Consider the following 17,025-nt stretch of genomic DNA (forward strand, 5'->3'; position numbering starts at 1 on the left):
ATCTTTATAAATCTGATCTTTATTTGTCTTTGAGGGGTGGATGAGGATAACATCATGTTGCAACACTGTATGTAGTATGTATTACTAGCAATAAAATATGTATTTTAAAAAGGTGGTTATAAGTGGGATGTATTGTAACTCAAATCTATTGTAAATCAGGAGTTACCTGCAACAATATTCAGTCTCTTCATGCCTTCATCTTGGCGAATAATACCCAAACCCAGAGAGCTGCCAGGCACGACGGACAAAGTAGGGGTGGAATAGAAGCATTACACACACTATTAGGTCCATTTCCAGGGGTGTCCCAGGAAACCATGACCCCTCCAAACCAAGGACCCAAGTCCACGAGGTGTTTGGTGCTGGGCTGAACATCAGCATCCCCAGCAACTACGCTTCTTTATTCTTCTAAATCTCACTTACAACTTTTGCCAATGTGAGCTTTCACAGGTGTACCATTTACCGACAGCAATTAGAACAATCAGCTGTGCAACTCTATCCTAATGACAGCATTTTTCTCCCACTATTTGCTGAGGGGAAAGTAGCACTTATACTGACTTCCAAGCATGATGTAGTAACACAGAACTGAAATAAATCCCTGAGCAACTCCTTCCTTCCAAGGAAGATTAGAGAGGGGAGACTGGGCAGCACGCAGCTCTGTCCTCTGCTGCCTGGACCAGGCTGGTCTGTTCAGAAGGACCCAGGCTGTGGAAGCTCCAGGTGGCCTTGGGTGTTGTCTGCCCATGTGCAGCTGCCCCTCGGGGAGACAAGTGAGGAACACATCCGCTCATTATCGGGCTGCCAGGCAGCTGGCTGAGCGCCCTTCCCACAGGGCTTTCCAGGCTTGGTCGGAAGCTCGTCAACTGGGCACCTGGTGCAGACCCCAGAGCTGTTTTCCCAGGCTCATTTTCCAGGCAGACTCGGCCCAGGTGTCTGACAGCTTCAGCTTCAGGGTCATGGCCTCCACATCTAAGCCCTTGTGGGGGACCCAGGAACTCAACAGTGTGGATAGTAGAATCCAAAAACCAATTAATTTGGGGCTTGAGGGGAAATCTGTCTGACCGGTGGTTTGGCTAAACCTTCAATCATTCGTAAGACTGAAGAGCCAGGTGGTGCAGTGACTAGAGCACAGGGCTGGCTGCTGCCAAGTAGGAGAAGGCCTTTGCAACAGCTCACTTCCCCTTCCCAGTGTCTTTCCTCTCAAGAGAAGGGGGGGTGCATGCGGGTCAAGGGGCTCTCCACGCAGTCCACAGACACCCTGTTCTTGAACAGCAAGGGATAGCTTTGGTTGAACCCAGAGTCAAATCACATAGTCAACTTGAGAGCTGAGGTACCTGGAAGAGCCTTGGGGGGTGGGGGAACAAAGATAAAGGTGAGCTTCTGTCTTAGCCACCTGAATAGTCTGAGGTACACAGGAACCCTATAAGGCTGAAATGGGGGCCTGGAAGGCCAGAGCATGACCTGAATTGCTCCTCAGTCACTCTGGATTAAGCACAGTGTACATGAATTATCCCCTAAATTATAACCGTCTGTAGCTGCTTTCTGTCTCTAAGGCCAGGTTTGCTTGGCAGCCAGTGTAAGACAGATACTCTTCATTGGTCACTAGCAAATGGTCCTCATTTCCCTGATGACTTCAGTGTACTTGTGCAAACTCAGTGGGGGCACACGCATACCCTCCTTTGTGGAAAGTTTCAGGTAGATTTGGCTGCATTCAAGTGGGCAGCTGAGCTTACTTGGCCCAGAGCTGTGTGCAGATTTTAGGAAGAGAAAGAGACAGGTTGCAGCTTGTACAGGTCTGCATGGGGGCATATACACACACACACTTACACACACTTCACTGAGGAAGGTGACTCCAGCCTCAGAAAGGCCAAAGTAAGGACTGAGACAAATGGAGTAAAGGAATGCTCAGCTCTGGGAGAACTTCTGTGAGAAGTCAGTCATAGAAGGATGGAGACACTGACTCTGCCTCCCAGAACCTTCTCTGGGGGCCGAGATGCTAGGGTCTCCCACATTGGTACCTCAGCCTTTTGGGAAGGGTGTTCTATATGGAGGTTTCCACAGTGTTTGCCTTCTCTAAAACAGTGCCTAAAACTGCTCAGGGACTCCTATTCTATGGCACGCCAGTCTTTCTGCTCTATGCATTTTCCCAAACCTACTTAACCATGTCATACATTTCTTGGGCTTCTCTGCCTCTGTGACTTTGTCTTAGTACCTCCTGCCTGGATGGCCCTTCTGTACTGTTTATCCCTTTTTGTGTTTGTCAGAACCCTCTTCCTTTTTTCAAGCCTGATTCAAGCTCCACCTCTTCCTGGAAACATCTGGTTGTGTACTTCACCCTACTATGATGTCACTTTGCTCTAAATCCTTTGAAATCCTCTCCTCTTTAGAGGCTTTAGTTTCTTGACCTGTAAGATGGGTACAATATAATGACATGGATACTTTGTGAGTGGTACTTGAGATGACCTTCATGACAGGGGCTGACACATACTAGGTGCTCAGGCACAGGAATACGATTACGATACAGTCCTCAGCCTGTTGGGAATGAACAGAGCTGGGGCATGAAGAAGCGTGGAGGAGGGACACCTAACCAATCTAGGCAGGGAAGGCTTCTGGAAAGGCCCACTACTTAGGCTGAGATTGAAGGACAAGTAGAGACATCAAGAAAATAAGGGGATTAGCAGTTAGGGAGGGCAGAGGAGGAGAGGTATGAGATGACTGGGGGAGCCCTCAGTTGGAAGGGGCTGGAATGTGAAATGTAAAGTGGTGTCTAGGAAACAGCTAGCAGGAAAGGCAGCTGACGGCCTGGGTGATCGCAACACAGATGGGCCCTATAGCCTGGGCTGGGAGTCACGGAGGTGGCCTTGATGTACGGAGTAGGTGGGGAGAGACAGACCCAGAAGGGCAGGCTCAGTGGCGTTGGGAGGGAGAGTGAAGACCCAGAGGGAGGGCTGTGTGCAGACAGCGCTGACTCAGGTGTTCCTGCTTCCTGCAGCCTCAAGTTAACCTTCCTGGAATAAAAGGGGGAAACTTAGAGTTTACTCTGTGGGGTTGTTGTTGAACTTTATCTGGGAAAGGCAGATCGATGGTCCTTCCTAGGATCCCCAGAGCTCATTTCTCTTTTCAGTTTTCATTGTTTTGTGCTCATAATTGTAATAAAATTCTACATCAAAATATACTGTTAGCCTTTGTTGGGCTGTTCTCTGTCTATGGACTTTGTTCTTTGGTTCCCCTCTGCATTTACTACTCAGTAGTATGGGTCACTATGAGTTAGAGTTGACTCAATGGCAGTGGATTTGCTTTGATTAGTTAAGGCAACTTCAAGTGATTGTAGTGTGCAGAGACTTGTAACACAACACTGGGCCAGGGGCTAGACAGCAGGGGGTGGGCGGTTCAAGTCCTGGCCAGTTCCCACCCCTACGTTTGCCTTCCATAGTGCTGTTGTGGACAGCCACTGGGCCAAATGTCCCATGAGTGAGTCTGTTTTGCTCACTACCCTGCCTGCCCCATGCCCTGCACAATGCCTGGCAACTGGTAAATGATCAATAATCATTTAGTGGATGCTCATTGATTTCTGTGTCTCCAAGCTCTAGGTGCATAGTAAATGCACAATACAATTTTGCCTCTTATGTGCCCTTCCTCCCCTGCCCTATGATCTTTACAAATGTTTTTATTGTGGTGAACTATATATAACAAAACATTTACCATTAATTACATGCACCATTTCAAAGTGTAGCATATGGTCAAGAACCATGGTACTGAAGTAAGAAGTCCAATTTGCACTGATGGTATTGGAAAAAAACAAGGCTCCAGGAATTGATGGAATACAAGTTGAAATCTTCCAACAAACTGATGAAGCACTGGCAGTGCTCACCTCCCTATGCCAAGAAATTTGGAAGAGAGTTACCAGCCAATTGGAAGAGATCTATATTTGTGCCCAGTCCAAAGAAAGGTGATCCAGCGGAATGAGGAAATCATCAAACAATATCATTAGTGTCGCACGCAATTGCAATTTTTCTGAAGATAATTACAAAATGATTGTAGCAGTACAGCGACAGGGAGTTGCCAGAAATTCAAGCCAGATTCAGAAGAAGCTGTGGAATGAGGGATATCATTGCTGATGTCAAGGGAACTTGGCTGAAAGCAGTGAATACCAGAAAGATATTTACTTGTGCTCTATTGACTATGCAAAGGCTTTTGACTGTGTGGATCATGTCAAACTATGGATAATGTTATGAAGAATGGGGACTCCAGAACACTTAATTGTGCTGATGAGGAACCAAGAGGCAATGGTTCAAAGAGAACAAAGGAATATTGAATAGTTTAAAATCAGGAATGATATGCATCAGGGTTGTATCCTTTCACCATATTTATTCTATCTGTATGCTGAGCAAACAATCTGAGAAGCTGGGCTATATGTAAAAGAATGTGGCATCAGAATTGGAGGAAGACTCATTAACAACCTGCAATATGCAGATGACACAACCTTGCTTGCTGAAAGTAAAAAGGACTTGAAATACTTACTTATGAAGATCAAAGACTATAGCCTTCAGTATGAATTGCGCAAATGTAAAGAAATGAAAATCCTCACAACTGGACCAATAAATCACAGTATGATAAACAGAGAAAAGATTGAAGTTGTCAAAGACTTGAGTTTGCTTGGATCCACAATTAATGCTCATGGAAGCAGTAGTCAAGAAATCATACAACATACTGTATTAGGCAAATCTATTGCAAAAGATCTCTTTAATGTTTTAAAGAGCAAAGATATCAGTTAGAGGACTAAGGTATGTCTGACCCAAGTCATAGATTTTCTTTTTTTTTTAAGCTTTTTATTGTGTTTTGAGTGAAGGTTTACAGAGCAGGTCATCAGTTTTACATCCAACAAATCATACACTTTATTTCACCCCAATGATTGCAATCTTTTCCTTGCAACAACAGTTATCTCACTTCCTATTTGTAGTTCCTTTTTTCCATTCCACATTCCTTCCCAACCCCTCTGAACCTTGTCCCCAAATAAATGTTGCCCTTTTGATCTTGTATAGTTGCATACCTTGCTAGTGTTGTTTTTCCCCCTATGTATCTCTCAACCACTTGGTTGAAAATTGGGTCATGAGGGTGAGTTCCATTTCAGATCTGAAGGGTGACTGAGGGCCATAGTCTCAGGCTCCTCTATTCTTTTTCTGACCAATAAGCCTGGTCATTTTTATAATGTTGAGTTTTATTCTGCATTGCCTCCCACTCTATGGAACCTTCTAATGTGATCCCTTTCAGAGTAGTTGGTAGTGGTAACAGGCACCATCTAATTCTGCTGGTCTCAGAGTCATAGAGACTGATGCTCACGTGTTCCATTAGTCCATTGGACTAATTGATTCCAAGTATGTTCACTTTTCATCATTCTTCTTTCTTCTGCACATAGACCAATAGTGCACCTTAGATGGCTCTTCATGAGCTTGTAAGATCCCAGTGACTATGCACCAAAGTAGGATGCAGAACGTTGTTTGTGGATTATGTTATATTAATTGACCCTGGTGTACCTTGATACTATGGGACCAGAGCCCCTGCTACAGCAACTCATTGTCTCAAGGTCTTTGGTAATATCTGAGAAGTTTTCACTGGTTTGTTCCCTGCATGCTCCACCACATTCATAGGTGTGGTTCAGCAAAGGTAAATACCCATATACAAATATCCTTTGTCAAACACTCTTGTATTTGTGGAGATATGCCCACTCTTCCTTCCATATCCATTCTAGCCACGATATTTTTAGTCACCTCATATGCATGTGAAAGTTGGACAATGAATAAGAAAGAATCAATACATTTGAATTATGGTATTGGTAAAGAATATTAAAAGTACCATGGACTGCCGGAAGAAGAAATAAATCTGTCTTGGAAGAAGTACAGCCAGAATGCTTCTTAGAAGTGAGGATGGCGAGATTTTTGTCACTTGTCCTTTAGACAGGTAGTCGGGAAAGACCAGTCCCTGTAGAAGAGGGGCAGTGAACCTTTTTCCTGCCAAAATTTATAACATGATTCGTGGGCCATACAAAATTATCAACTTAAAAACTGGCCTGCTATATTTGGGAGTCCTGGTGTGGAGCTGCAGGATAATGCTTTGGACTGCAAGGTCAGTTTGAACACAAGATCAGCGGTTCAAATTGACCAGCCGCTCCTTGGAAACCCTATACAGGGTTGCTATGGGTTGGAACTGATTTGCAGAAACTTAACAACAATAACAATATTTGGTTAAACATTTACTTAACTCACCCCTAATGTGCAAAGCCATTTGAACTACAAGGTCTGCAGTTCAAGCTCACCAGCTGCTCCTCGGAAACCCTATACAGAGTTGCTATGGGTCAGAACTGACTCGACGGCACGTCACAACAACAGCAATGTATTGGCTGGAACTGTAGTTGCCTTGGCAGGGCCAGAGCAAATGATTTCTTGGACTTTACATGGCCTGAGGGCCAGATGTTCCCCACCCCTGCTGTAGAAGGACATCATGGTTGAAAAAGTGGAGGGTCAGTGAAAAAGAAGAAGACCCCCATCAAGATGGATTGACACAGTGGCAGCAACAGTGGGCTCAAACATAACAATTGTGAAGGTGGCGCTGTAGTGGGCAGTATTTTATTGTGTTGTGCATAGGGTCACAATGAGTTGGAACTGACATTACAGCAACAATGATATGTACCATGTTGTACAACCATTACCACTAGTTCCAAATTTTTCATCACTCTTCATAGAAAGTCGGTGCTCTGTAAAGCAATCTCTCTCTTCCCTCTTCTACTGCCCCAGATATTAAAAAAAAAAACAAAACCCAATTGCCATCGACATTGAGTTGATTCCTACTTGGGGTGACTCCATGTAGGTCAGAGTACAACTGTGCTCTGTAAGGTTTTCTTCTTTTACTTTAAACACGTTTTAAGTGTAATGTGTCACATTTTAAACCATTGCAACAGTATTCTTCGCGTTAGACTACCATTCTAGAATGGTCATGCTTATTTATTTAAGCTTTAAAGAGCAGAAACATTTCAGGGAGCTCAAAGTCCAAATCAGCCTCTTGGCTGTGTCCGTGGGCCTGATTCCTAGTTTCTGGGTTGTTTGCCAGCAATCCCTGGCGTTCCTAGAGACAGGCAGGTCCTTACAAGGCATTTGCCTACTCTGTGTGTGTGTGTCTGTGTCAATGGTGATTTAAAAAAGAAATTGTCCTTCTCGTCTTTGATGGGAATGTACACAGCAGAACAATCACCAATCCCACAATCCCTACATGGACGGCTCAATGACATTGATGACGTTTGTCAAGTTGTACAACCATCCCCACCCTCCTTTTCCAAATTTTTCCCTTCACTCACATACATTCACCACCTTCTAAATTTTCTAGGTACTCTTTCAAGTTGCTGTTCTCAATTTGATTCCATATAGATGGTTCTTAAGAAAACACAATGCTCAAGGCAGTTATTATTTATTAGTGAAGTGAAACTGTTTTATGGAAGATTTCAGGGACATTTTTGGTTTAAGGTATAAAGATTTTCTCAGGGCAATAATTTATGGGGTTCATTCAATCTCCATGTCTCCAGAAGGTCTGGAGTCCATGAGAATTTGAAATTCTGTCCTGTATCACCCCGCTTTTGATCAGGATTCTTCTATAGCTGGTCACCATCCAGTTTTTCTGATCTCATGGCAAAGAAGGCAGTTGTTCATGGAGGCCATGAGCCACCTATATCCTTTTTCCTCCTTTTTTCAACTCTCCTTAGAGTCTAATTGTACCTTGGACAACTATTTACAAGCATTTAGGACTCCAAGAATTATGCAATGAACTAGGAGGCAGAACAGAAACACTAAACAGAGTATTAGGCCAATTGACTGGGATGCCCTGTTAAACTAGGACTACACTTCCAAACCAAGAAGCCAAATCCCAGGAGGTGTTTGGTTATACACAGCAGTCTCAGCATCCTTTGGCTTTCCAACAGCTATAATCCTTTAGAAGCAGAACACTGAGCCTTTCTTCTGAGGACCCTCTGATTAGACGCCAAATTTATCCATTTGCACCTGAGGGGACTCCAGTAAACTTTGGTCTCTATGAATTTGCCTATTTGAGATATTTCACATAAGTGGAATCATACAATACTTCTTTTGTATCTGATTTATTGCATTCAGCATAACTACCCTGTCGTCTTAAGGAGCTCTGGTAGTGTAGTGGTTACGAATTGGGCTGTGAACCTTAAGGTTAGCAGTTCGAAACTACTAGCTATTCTGCGGGAGAAAGATGAGGCCTTCTGTTCCCATAAAGATTTATAGCCTTGGAAACCCTGTACAGGGTCTCTATGAGTCGGAACCAACTCCACGACACATAACCACCAACCACCACCCTGTCATCTTAATGCCTGGATATAGTTTATATGTTCCATGTCTCCCTCCTTAGTGCTCAACTGGATGCTCATGTGGGGGTGGGGGGAGAAGAGGAGTTATCACACTCTTCCCTGTTTTCTGAAATGTGCTGGTGCTGACCTCTTTCTGGAAATTGCTCACTTTCATTATCACTGAGCTTGGCAGCCATTGGGTGGGGGATGGGCTCTGATGGGAGGGGGTATCCTGGAAGGAAACCATGAGTGACCTCTGTTTCCCCAAACACAAAGGAAGGATGGTGTGGAGGCGAATTGCATAGTGGGACTGTTTTTTCCTTTAAGAACAATTCAGGTCATGTCAGCAAAAGGAAGGCTATTTTCCTTGAATCTTATGTTTATTTTCCTCTAGCTGGTGGTCTAAGTGTGTGTGGGATCTCAGCATTGTGAGGGTGGGGATGGAAGGAGGAGGCTTTCTGCAGGAAGCGGGTGTAGTCAGGTGGGTGTAAGCTCCCTGGTGCAGAGGGTGATACCTAGCTAGCCCTGTACAACTGTAAAGGGACTCTGTGACTCAGATGCAGTAATCTTCATAAAGCACTACAAGCTCAAAGAAGTGAAACGACTTGCTCAAGTCATCCAGCGTGTATCAGTAGAGCTGCATTTGAACCCGTGTTTCTGTGGCTCCAAAGTCATGTTAAAGCGGCCCCTCAGTGGAAGGGAGAGCAGACCCTACTCTGGCCTTCCTTTCCCCGGACTTGTTCTAGATCATTTCAGGCCTTCCCTTTATATAAGCTTACTATTTCTGCATCCTAACTTTTTATGCCTTCCCAAATATGCCCTCTCCTAGTTGGACTCCTGGTGTAGCACTGTAGGATAAGCACTGGACTGTGAACCACAAGGTTGGTGGTTCAAACTCACCAGCTTCTTCTAGGAAACCCTATACAGGGTCTCTATGAGTCAGAATCGACTCCACAGCACCTAACAACAACACTTTGAGCCAGTAGATCCCGGAGATGATGACTCGAGGCCCTGCTAGAGATGGCCCCCTCACAGTGGGACACTGTGCCCCTCAAGGTATGCTTGCAGGAGGCTATGGGTGCTGCCTTTGGGTGGGCCAGAGTAAGCCAGACTTCAGAGGAAGACGGAAGGCCTCTTTTATGGGGACTAGGTAGGAGCAAAGCAGGAAAGGAGGCAGCAGCCTCCAAGGAGGCCAGACTCCTCCAATCCCAGGAACGCCAGCCTCTTTCTGAAAATTGTTCACTTTGAGCTCAGAGAGGTGCTCTTGCTGGGAACTTCCTCCCCTCTTCCTATGTCCCCCAGGATTCCAGACAGCCTTCTGGTTGCCAAGCACTCTCTACTGTGTCCACCACCTCAGGCCCCCCTGCCAACCCCTAGCTCCTGAGTGACACTCCTGCATCCTGGAATACATTCGCCCTACCTCCAGCTGTTATTTATTAATTGGTAAGGATTTGTTGAAGCTTACTGGTTGATCTGGGCTTCTAATCAAAAGGTTGACAGTTCAAATCCACCAAGCAATACTATGGAAGAAAGTCCTGGCAAACTACTTCTATAAGATTGATGTTGTTGTTAAGTGCTGTTGAGTTGGTTCTGACTCATAGCAGCCTTATATAGGGTTTCCAAGGAGCAGCTGGTGGATTTGAACTGCCGACCTTGTGGTTCACAGGATAGTGCTGATCCTACAGTGCCACACCAGGAGTCTTCTGTAAGATTGTTGTTGTTGTTAAGTGCCGTTGAGTCGGTTCTGACCCACAGCGAACTTGCATAGTGTTTCCAAGAAAACAGCTGGTGAGCTTGGACCACCAACCTTGCAGTTCAAACCAACTTATAGTAGTCCAGCGTATTAACCCACAGAGCTGTACCGGGACTCCATAAGACTCTATAATATTATAGCCACAGAAAACCCCCAGTTCTACTCTGGAAGACTAGGTGTCACATGAGTCAGGATGGACACAATGGCAATGGGTTTTTATGGGCCGAGGCTTGCTGTAGACCAGTACTTTCATATTCATCACAGCTGCTAGATACTCATGTGTAAATGTGAATGACTGACAACAGTCTTCCAGGTCAGACTGTCCGTGGTAAAAGAAGACCCTAATATCTCTTATTTATGTGTCAGGTGATCCGGGGAGAGATTCTCTAGCTGCAACCTTTAGACACAGCCACTTCTGTAAGGAAGTCTGTAGAGAAGCCCTCTGGGGTGTGGCCAGAAGGAGGCAGGAGTCTGAAGGGGCCTGAAGAGCAGGAGATGAGTTGGCTTCCTCCTCCAGACAGCACCTGAGTGAGTACTTATTGTTGGGTGCCTTGATGCCAGCAGTTCACTGGCACTGTGCTGGGTGGGGCGCCCTTCTCTGACAGCTGGGGCCTGTTACACTCTGTACACACTTGTGGACAGACTGCCACTTTGCAGACAAGGGAGCTAAGGTACAAAGTCACACAGGCTTGCGGCCACTGGATGAAGAGGTGTCATCTCTGGGAAGAGACTGGGTTTCTCAGCCCAGCTGTCCTCAGGGGTAGAGATGTGTGATGGAGGGGGCAGTCAGAGGACATGATGAAGTGCTGGTTGCTCTGTGAGAGGCCCCAACTGCTGAGGAAAAGGCAGTCTCAGGTGTGAACTGGGTGAGGGCATGGAAGAACAGGGCCAGTGGGTGGACAGCAAGACTTCTTTGATCATTGTGGTCTTCATTTTCCTGAGAAGCCCAGGCCTTGGGTCTGGTTGGCATCACTGCTGCAGAACCTCCTACCGTGCATGGCTCTGCATACCACACAGGCTGGGTGAGGGAACTTGGGTGCAGCTCCCCATTGACAAGCACTGATGTGGGCGCCCTGTTCCCCTCCTGGGGCCCTTAGTGGGGACCCAAGTGGTGTTATCTTCCCACCACACTCTTGTCCTTGCCCCTTTTTAGTTCCTGTCTGAAAATATCTTTTTTGAACCACTATAAAGAATGAAATCTGAAGATAGAGCCATCCCTATGGAGAAATGCATGCTGGGAGATGGAACCACCCTTATAGAGAAATGCATGCTGGGAGATGGAAGTCTTCTCCCTCACCCCAGATATATGCCTTTTAATGGGTTGGTGGTCTTGCTTTAGGAGGATATTTGGATAGGGGACTGTGGTATGAGTCTGCTGATATTAGGTTTGCTTTCTTTCAAAAGCAGGGGTCTAATGGCCCACATGGAGGCCTGGTGTAGCACTTTTGGTTAATGCACTGGACTGTAAGGTCGGTTTGAACCCCAAGGTCGCCGGTTCAAGCTCACCAGCTGTTCCTCGGACACCCTATAAAGGGTCGCTATGAGTTGGAACTGACTCAATGGCACTTAACAAGAACAACAAATGGCTTGCATGTTCTTTTTCCCCCATGAGCTATCATTGGCCTTGCCTTACTCTTTGAGCCAATGTAGGGAAGAAATTAAGCTGTTAATAATTATAATAGGAAAGAAAATCACATATATATTTTTTGATGTTGCTAATAAGAATTAACCAGAAAGGGGCTCAGTATTGTGGGTGGACGAGGAGGAATGATAGAGGCTGAATCCTGGGGGCAGGGGTGGGAGTCGGATAAAGACTGGCTTAGAACATGGGGAGGCAGAGGTGTATGGTCTTGGAGCTGGACAGAAGAAGCACTTCCCCTCAGAAATGCATCAGGCACCCATCTCCGTGGGAAGTTAGCTGAGTCTCAGAGGACAAGTGGAGCAAGCAGTAAAGACCAGGCTAGCGGAGCCCTGGAGCATTCTGGGAGGAGACATGGAGCCAGCTGACTGCCAGGAAAGCACAAAAGCAGAACAAACCCTAACCAATGGGAGTCAAGCCCAAGTTTGGTCTTTAGCAGCTTCATCTATAAGGTGAGGAATACCAGCTTCATGGGATGGTTACTAAGGAACCTGAGTCAATTGTCTAACAGTGGCAGGTACAGTAGACATATAACCAATATCATTTCTTTCCTCTAACCTTGTCCTTAACCTAAGTTTTGGTGTCTTCTTTGCCTACCTGTCTCAACTAGCTGCACAGAACTGGTTGACTCCATGGATCATACACATCTACAGATGAAGAGAACACGGTGTCATCAGCATTATCTGATGGGTGAGCTGCCAGGATAAATGCCATTCCCCAGGCTGGAACCTTAGGAGTGCCAACGTTGAAGGGGCATTGAGGTCGCCAAGGAACAGAAGAGCTTAGTGCATTTGTAGTTATAGCAGCGTCCCGAAGGTGCCAGATGGTCTCAGAGGAATACCAAGCAAGGGGCAGGTGATAGAGATACTAATCAGGGTCTTTTCATGTTATTAAATGAGGTTGGCGTTCTGGTAGACTAAATCATATTTCACTTTGGAGATAAATCATCACAGAATTTATAAGCTCAAATATAGTTTTATCTCACAGTTGAGGGCTTTGCAGCCATCTCCCTGCAGAGATCATTTGGAGGTCAAGGAAGACCCAGTCATTGTTGATTGTGCGGATTTGAAGAAGCCTGAAAACACATGTCGCCTTGAGGATGGGAGCGGAGAAATCAAGCAGGCTCACAGTGGGAATGAGCAACAGTGATGAAGAGAAGTTATTCAATTAGGAGACAGACTTATTTCATTTCTGGGAGATAGCTTTGTAAGCTATGATGGCAGAAGGACAAGTCCAGCTAACTCAGTAATTTAAAATAGAAAAGAATAATTTATTTCCCAAATGTGTTTTCAAAGTATGTTAATTTTTTTGGAAGATGCAGGCTCATTCCCATTACTTAGGCCTCTGACTTTCCAGCAGAGCCATGCCCAGGAACATGTAGGCAGTTCTTGCTGGCTGGAAGGCGTTTTAGAGGCCACATAGAAAGATGGGCATAGGGTAAGAGAAGATCTCCACGAAATGGAAAAAAAGTGACTTGAAAAACCCCTGAAGTATGTTACAAGGAGCCTGGTGGCACAGTGGTTAAGTACTTGGCTGAAAGGTTGGCAATTTGAACCTACCAGTCTCACTGTGGGAGAAAGATATGGCAGCCCGCTTCTGTAAAGATTGTTATTGTTAAGTGCCATTGAGTCAGTTCCAACTCAAAGCGACCCTTTATAGGGTTTCTAAGGAGCGACTGATGAGTTTGAACCACCGTCCTTGTGCTTCAAACTGACCTTGTGGTCAGTGCTTTATCCCACAGCACCATGGAAACCATTCGGGCAGTTCTCGGTTCTATAGGGGTACTGTGAGTTGGAATTACTTCAATGGCAATAGGTTTGTTTTAGTTTTTAAGTGTGTGTTCCATATGATAAAGCCCTGGGCTGTGAACCATGAGATCCACAGTTTGAGCCGGCCAGCCACTCCAGGGGAGAAAGATTAGGCTCTCTGTTTCTATGAAGAATTAAAGCCTCTGAAACCTACACAGGGTCACTATAAGTAGTAACGGACTTCAGGGCACTTAACAACACTTCTTATAATAATGGTCTCATACAGTATAGGTCCTTTTTTGGTTGACTTTTTCACTCAACATATTGTCCTCCAAGTTCATCTATGTTATGAAGTGTTTTGGAAATTCATTGCTATTTTTTAATGTTGCGTAGTATTCCACTGTGTGTATATACCATCGTTTATTTATCCATTCTTCAGTTGATGGATGTTTAGGTTGTTTCCATCGTTTTGCTTCTGTGAATAGTGTGGCGATGAACATGGGTATGCACATGCCACAAGTCTTATTTCACTTGGATATATGCCTAGAAGAGCCATATTGTTTGCCACAGTGGTTGTACCATTAAAAATCCCACAGCACTGGAAGGAGTCCTGGTAGCATAGTGGGTTATGCAGTAGACTGCTAACTGCAAGGTCAACAGTTTGAATCTACCAGTTTCTCTGCAGAAGAAAGATGAGGCGTTCTGCTCCCGTAAAGATTTATAGCCTCGGAAACCCTGTACAGGGTCGCTATGGGTCGGAACCGACTTGACGGCACTTAATAACAACAACAACATAGTGGCAATTACTAAATTGAGCAAACAAAGTAAAGATTTTGTATGTTTGGGAATAGAGACCAGGGATTTCTTTGGTAGCTACTGGCAAAAGAGTAAAGGTTACCTATGCTTTGGAAGAGGATCCCAATAACGCATCAGCCTTATCTGGGGCCTCCCGTGAGAATTCAGGAGTCTGAACTTTTCCAGAGGAGGGATCAATCACTCCGTTCCAGTAGTGTGAACTTAAGATCTCAGACCCTACCTCCAATACTTACTTCCCTAGGATTTCAGGTTTTAGTTAGCTGGGTAATACAAATGCCCAGCAGGGAGTGGGTGTACTTTGAGCTGTCATTAGTAATTTTTTCCTGCATGCGAATGAACCTAAAAACAGAATTAGATAGCAGGAAGTGAGGAGAGCACACTTGGCATTGAGAGGTGGAGAAACAGACTACACAGATGACTAGAATGGCAGTTATTATTTTTGCCTTCTGTGGATTGGCAGCCCCCTTTACACTCTGACTGAGGCTGTCATCCAGTATCAAATGCTCATAGGGAGGGGGGTGCTGGACCTGGTGGACATTTCCTAACAATGCCATTTATTGATGTAGTTCTGTGGTCCATAGAAGAGAGTGTCTAATATTGGCCAAGACCTCGTCCTCTGGGCCTTTGAGCACCATTTCCCTGGTGCCAGAGTACCTCTAGGATCCTGACCTCCAGTCTTGACCCTGGCTTTTCCTAGATTTGGCAGGACTCTCCTGGTTCATCTCTAACTCTCTTGCTCCTCTCTTCCTTCAGTCTCCTATTGTCTGAGGGCAGATTAATTTCTCCAGCCTCATTTTGTCTGGAGCTTAGAAACAGTCCCCTGACCTCCATTCCCATGCCTACCCTCTTATAGCGGGTCTCCACTCATCATCCTGATGATCCTTTTACAGCTTAATCAAACCATGTAACCCTTCTGGCTGGAACCCCTCTGTAAGGTCCTGTCACACTTAGAAGAAATTCCAATCTCTGGCTCCTGTCTCCCTTTTCACCCTTTTGTGGTCTCACTTTCCCTCTGCTCTTGGCTTTCTTAAACAGAGTGACATGTAAATCATTTCTAGGCTGGAGAATGTAGCTGCCAATGCCTTCCCCCCAGAGCTGGAGAATCTGCTTTTCTCAGTGTTATTAGCTGCTGTCAAGCCAGCCTCTTCCTCATGGCAGCCTCATTCACACCCAGAGGAAAACCTGCCTGCTCTGTGCTGCCCCTGTGAATGCTAGTGACTGTACTGTTGTGATCCATTGACTGAGATAGTTGGCCAGGCCTTACTTTCCTGACTCTGGAAGCTCTGCTGAAACCTATTGGGTACCTTAAAGCAACATGCAAGCCTCCTCCCCTGATAGACAGGTTATGGATGCTCATGGGATGCGCTGGCTGGGAATTGAACCCAGGTCTCCCACATAGAAATTGAGAATCTGCCCATGAGCCACCACTGGCCCCTTCTCCTGGGTACCAAGCCTTTTCTGCCTCAGGAAGGTGTGCATGGTCATCCCTCTGCTGGAAGGACTTTTCCTCTGCCTCCCTCTCTCCCAGATTGTTTCAAGTTTGACTCCTACTTACCCTTTAGGTTTCAGGTGGAGTGTCACCTCCTAAGAGAGACTTTTTTTTGGCTGCCTAAAGTGGTTCGAAGGAGCTCTGGTAGCATAGTGGTTATGAATCGGGCTGCGAACTACAAGGTCAGCAATTCAAAACTACCAGCTGTTCTGTGGGAGAAAGATGAGGCCTTCTGCGCCGTAAAGATTTACAGCCTCAGAAACCCTGTACAGAGTTGTTATGAGTTGGAACCGATTCCACTGCACATAATAACAACAACAAAGTGGTTCAAAGGAGCTCTGGTAGCGTAGTGGTTATGAATCAGGCTGCGAACCACAAGGTCAGCAGTTTGAAACTACCAGCTGTTCTTTCCAGCTGCTCTGTGGGAGAAAGATGAGGCTTTCTGCTCCCATAAAGATTTACAGACTCGGAAACCCTGTACAGGGTCGCTATGGGTCAGAACCGACTCGACAGCACATAACAATAGCAACAACAAAGTGGTACAAGCTCATCAGCTGCTCCTTGGAAACCCTATACAGGGTCGCTATGGGTCAGAATCGACTCGACGGCACATCACAAAAACAACAACAAAGTAACTGATGTGGTGCTGTAGGATAAAGCACTGGACTACCAGATTGGTTTGAACCACAGGGTTGGCAGTTCAAACTTACCTGTCGCTCCTAGGAAACCTTATACAGGGTCACTATGAGTTGGAACCAACTTGATGGCACTTAACAACAACAACAACAACAAAATACCTCAACTTAATTCAGGGACTCAGAATTGTCTAAAACTTGGTCACTGTACTTAAATCATCTCCTTTGCACCTTTGTTATTTGGTTGAACATTTGGCTAAACATTTATGATATTTTCCTAGTGAAAGGAAAACTGTTCATATTTTATGTGTTTTAGATCTTTATTCTCTGTTCCTTCTGGTTTGGGCTATGACATTCCAAAAAAAATATCTTGAAAAGAAAAAAGAATCCCCCTTCCTTTTTAATACTGTTGTGGGTGATGAATTTATAAAAAGAAAGTATTCTGAAAAAAATCAGTTGATTTCTTTGTTATAGGCTGATGCACCGTGTATAAAAAGATAAAACTGATACATAGTGGAGAATGATGCATTAAAAGATTGATGGGGGAATAATATCTTTACTTTATATTTAAAATGATCACCCTGTTCTATTG

Source organism: Chrysochloris asiatica, unplaced genomic scaffold (assembly GCF_000296735.1).
Source record: "Chrysochloris asiatica unplaced genomic scaffold, ChrAsi1.0 scaffold00123, whole genome shotgun sequence".
Lineage (NCBI taxonomy): Eukaryota > Metazoa > Chordata > Mammalia > Afrosoricida > Chrysochloridae > Chrysochloris > Chrysochloris asiatica.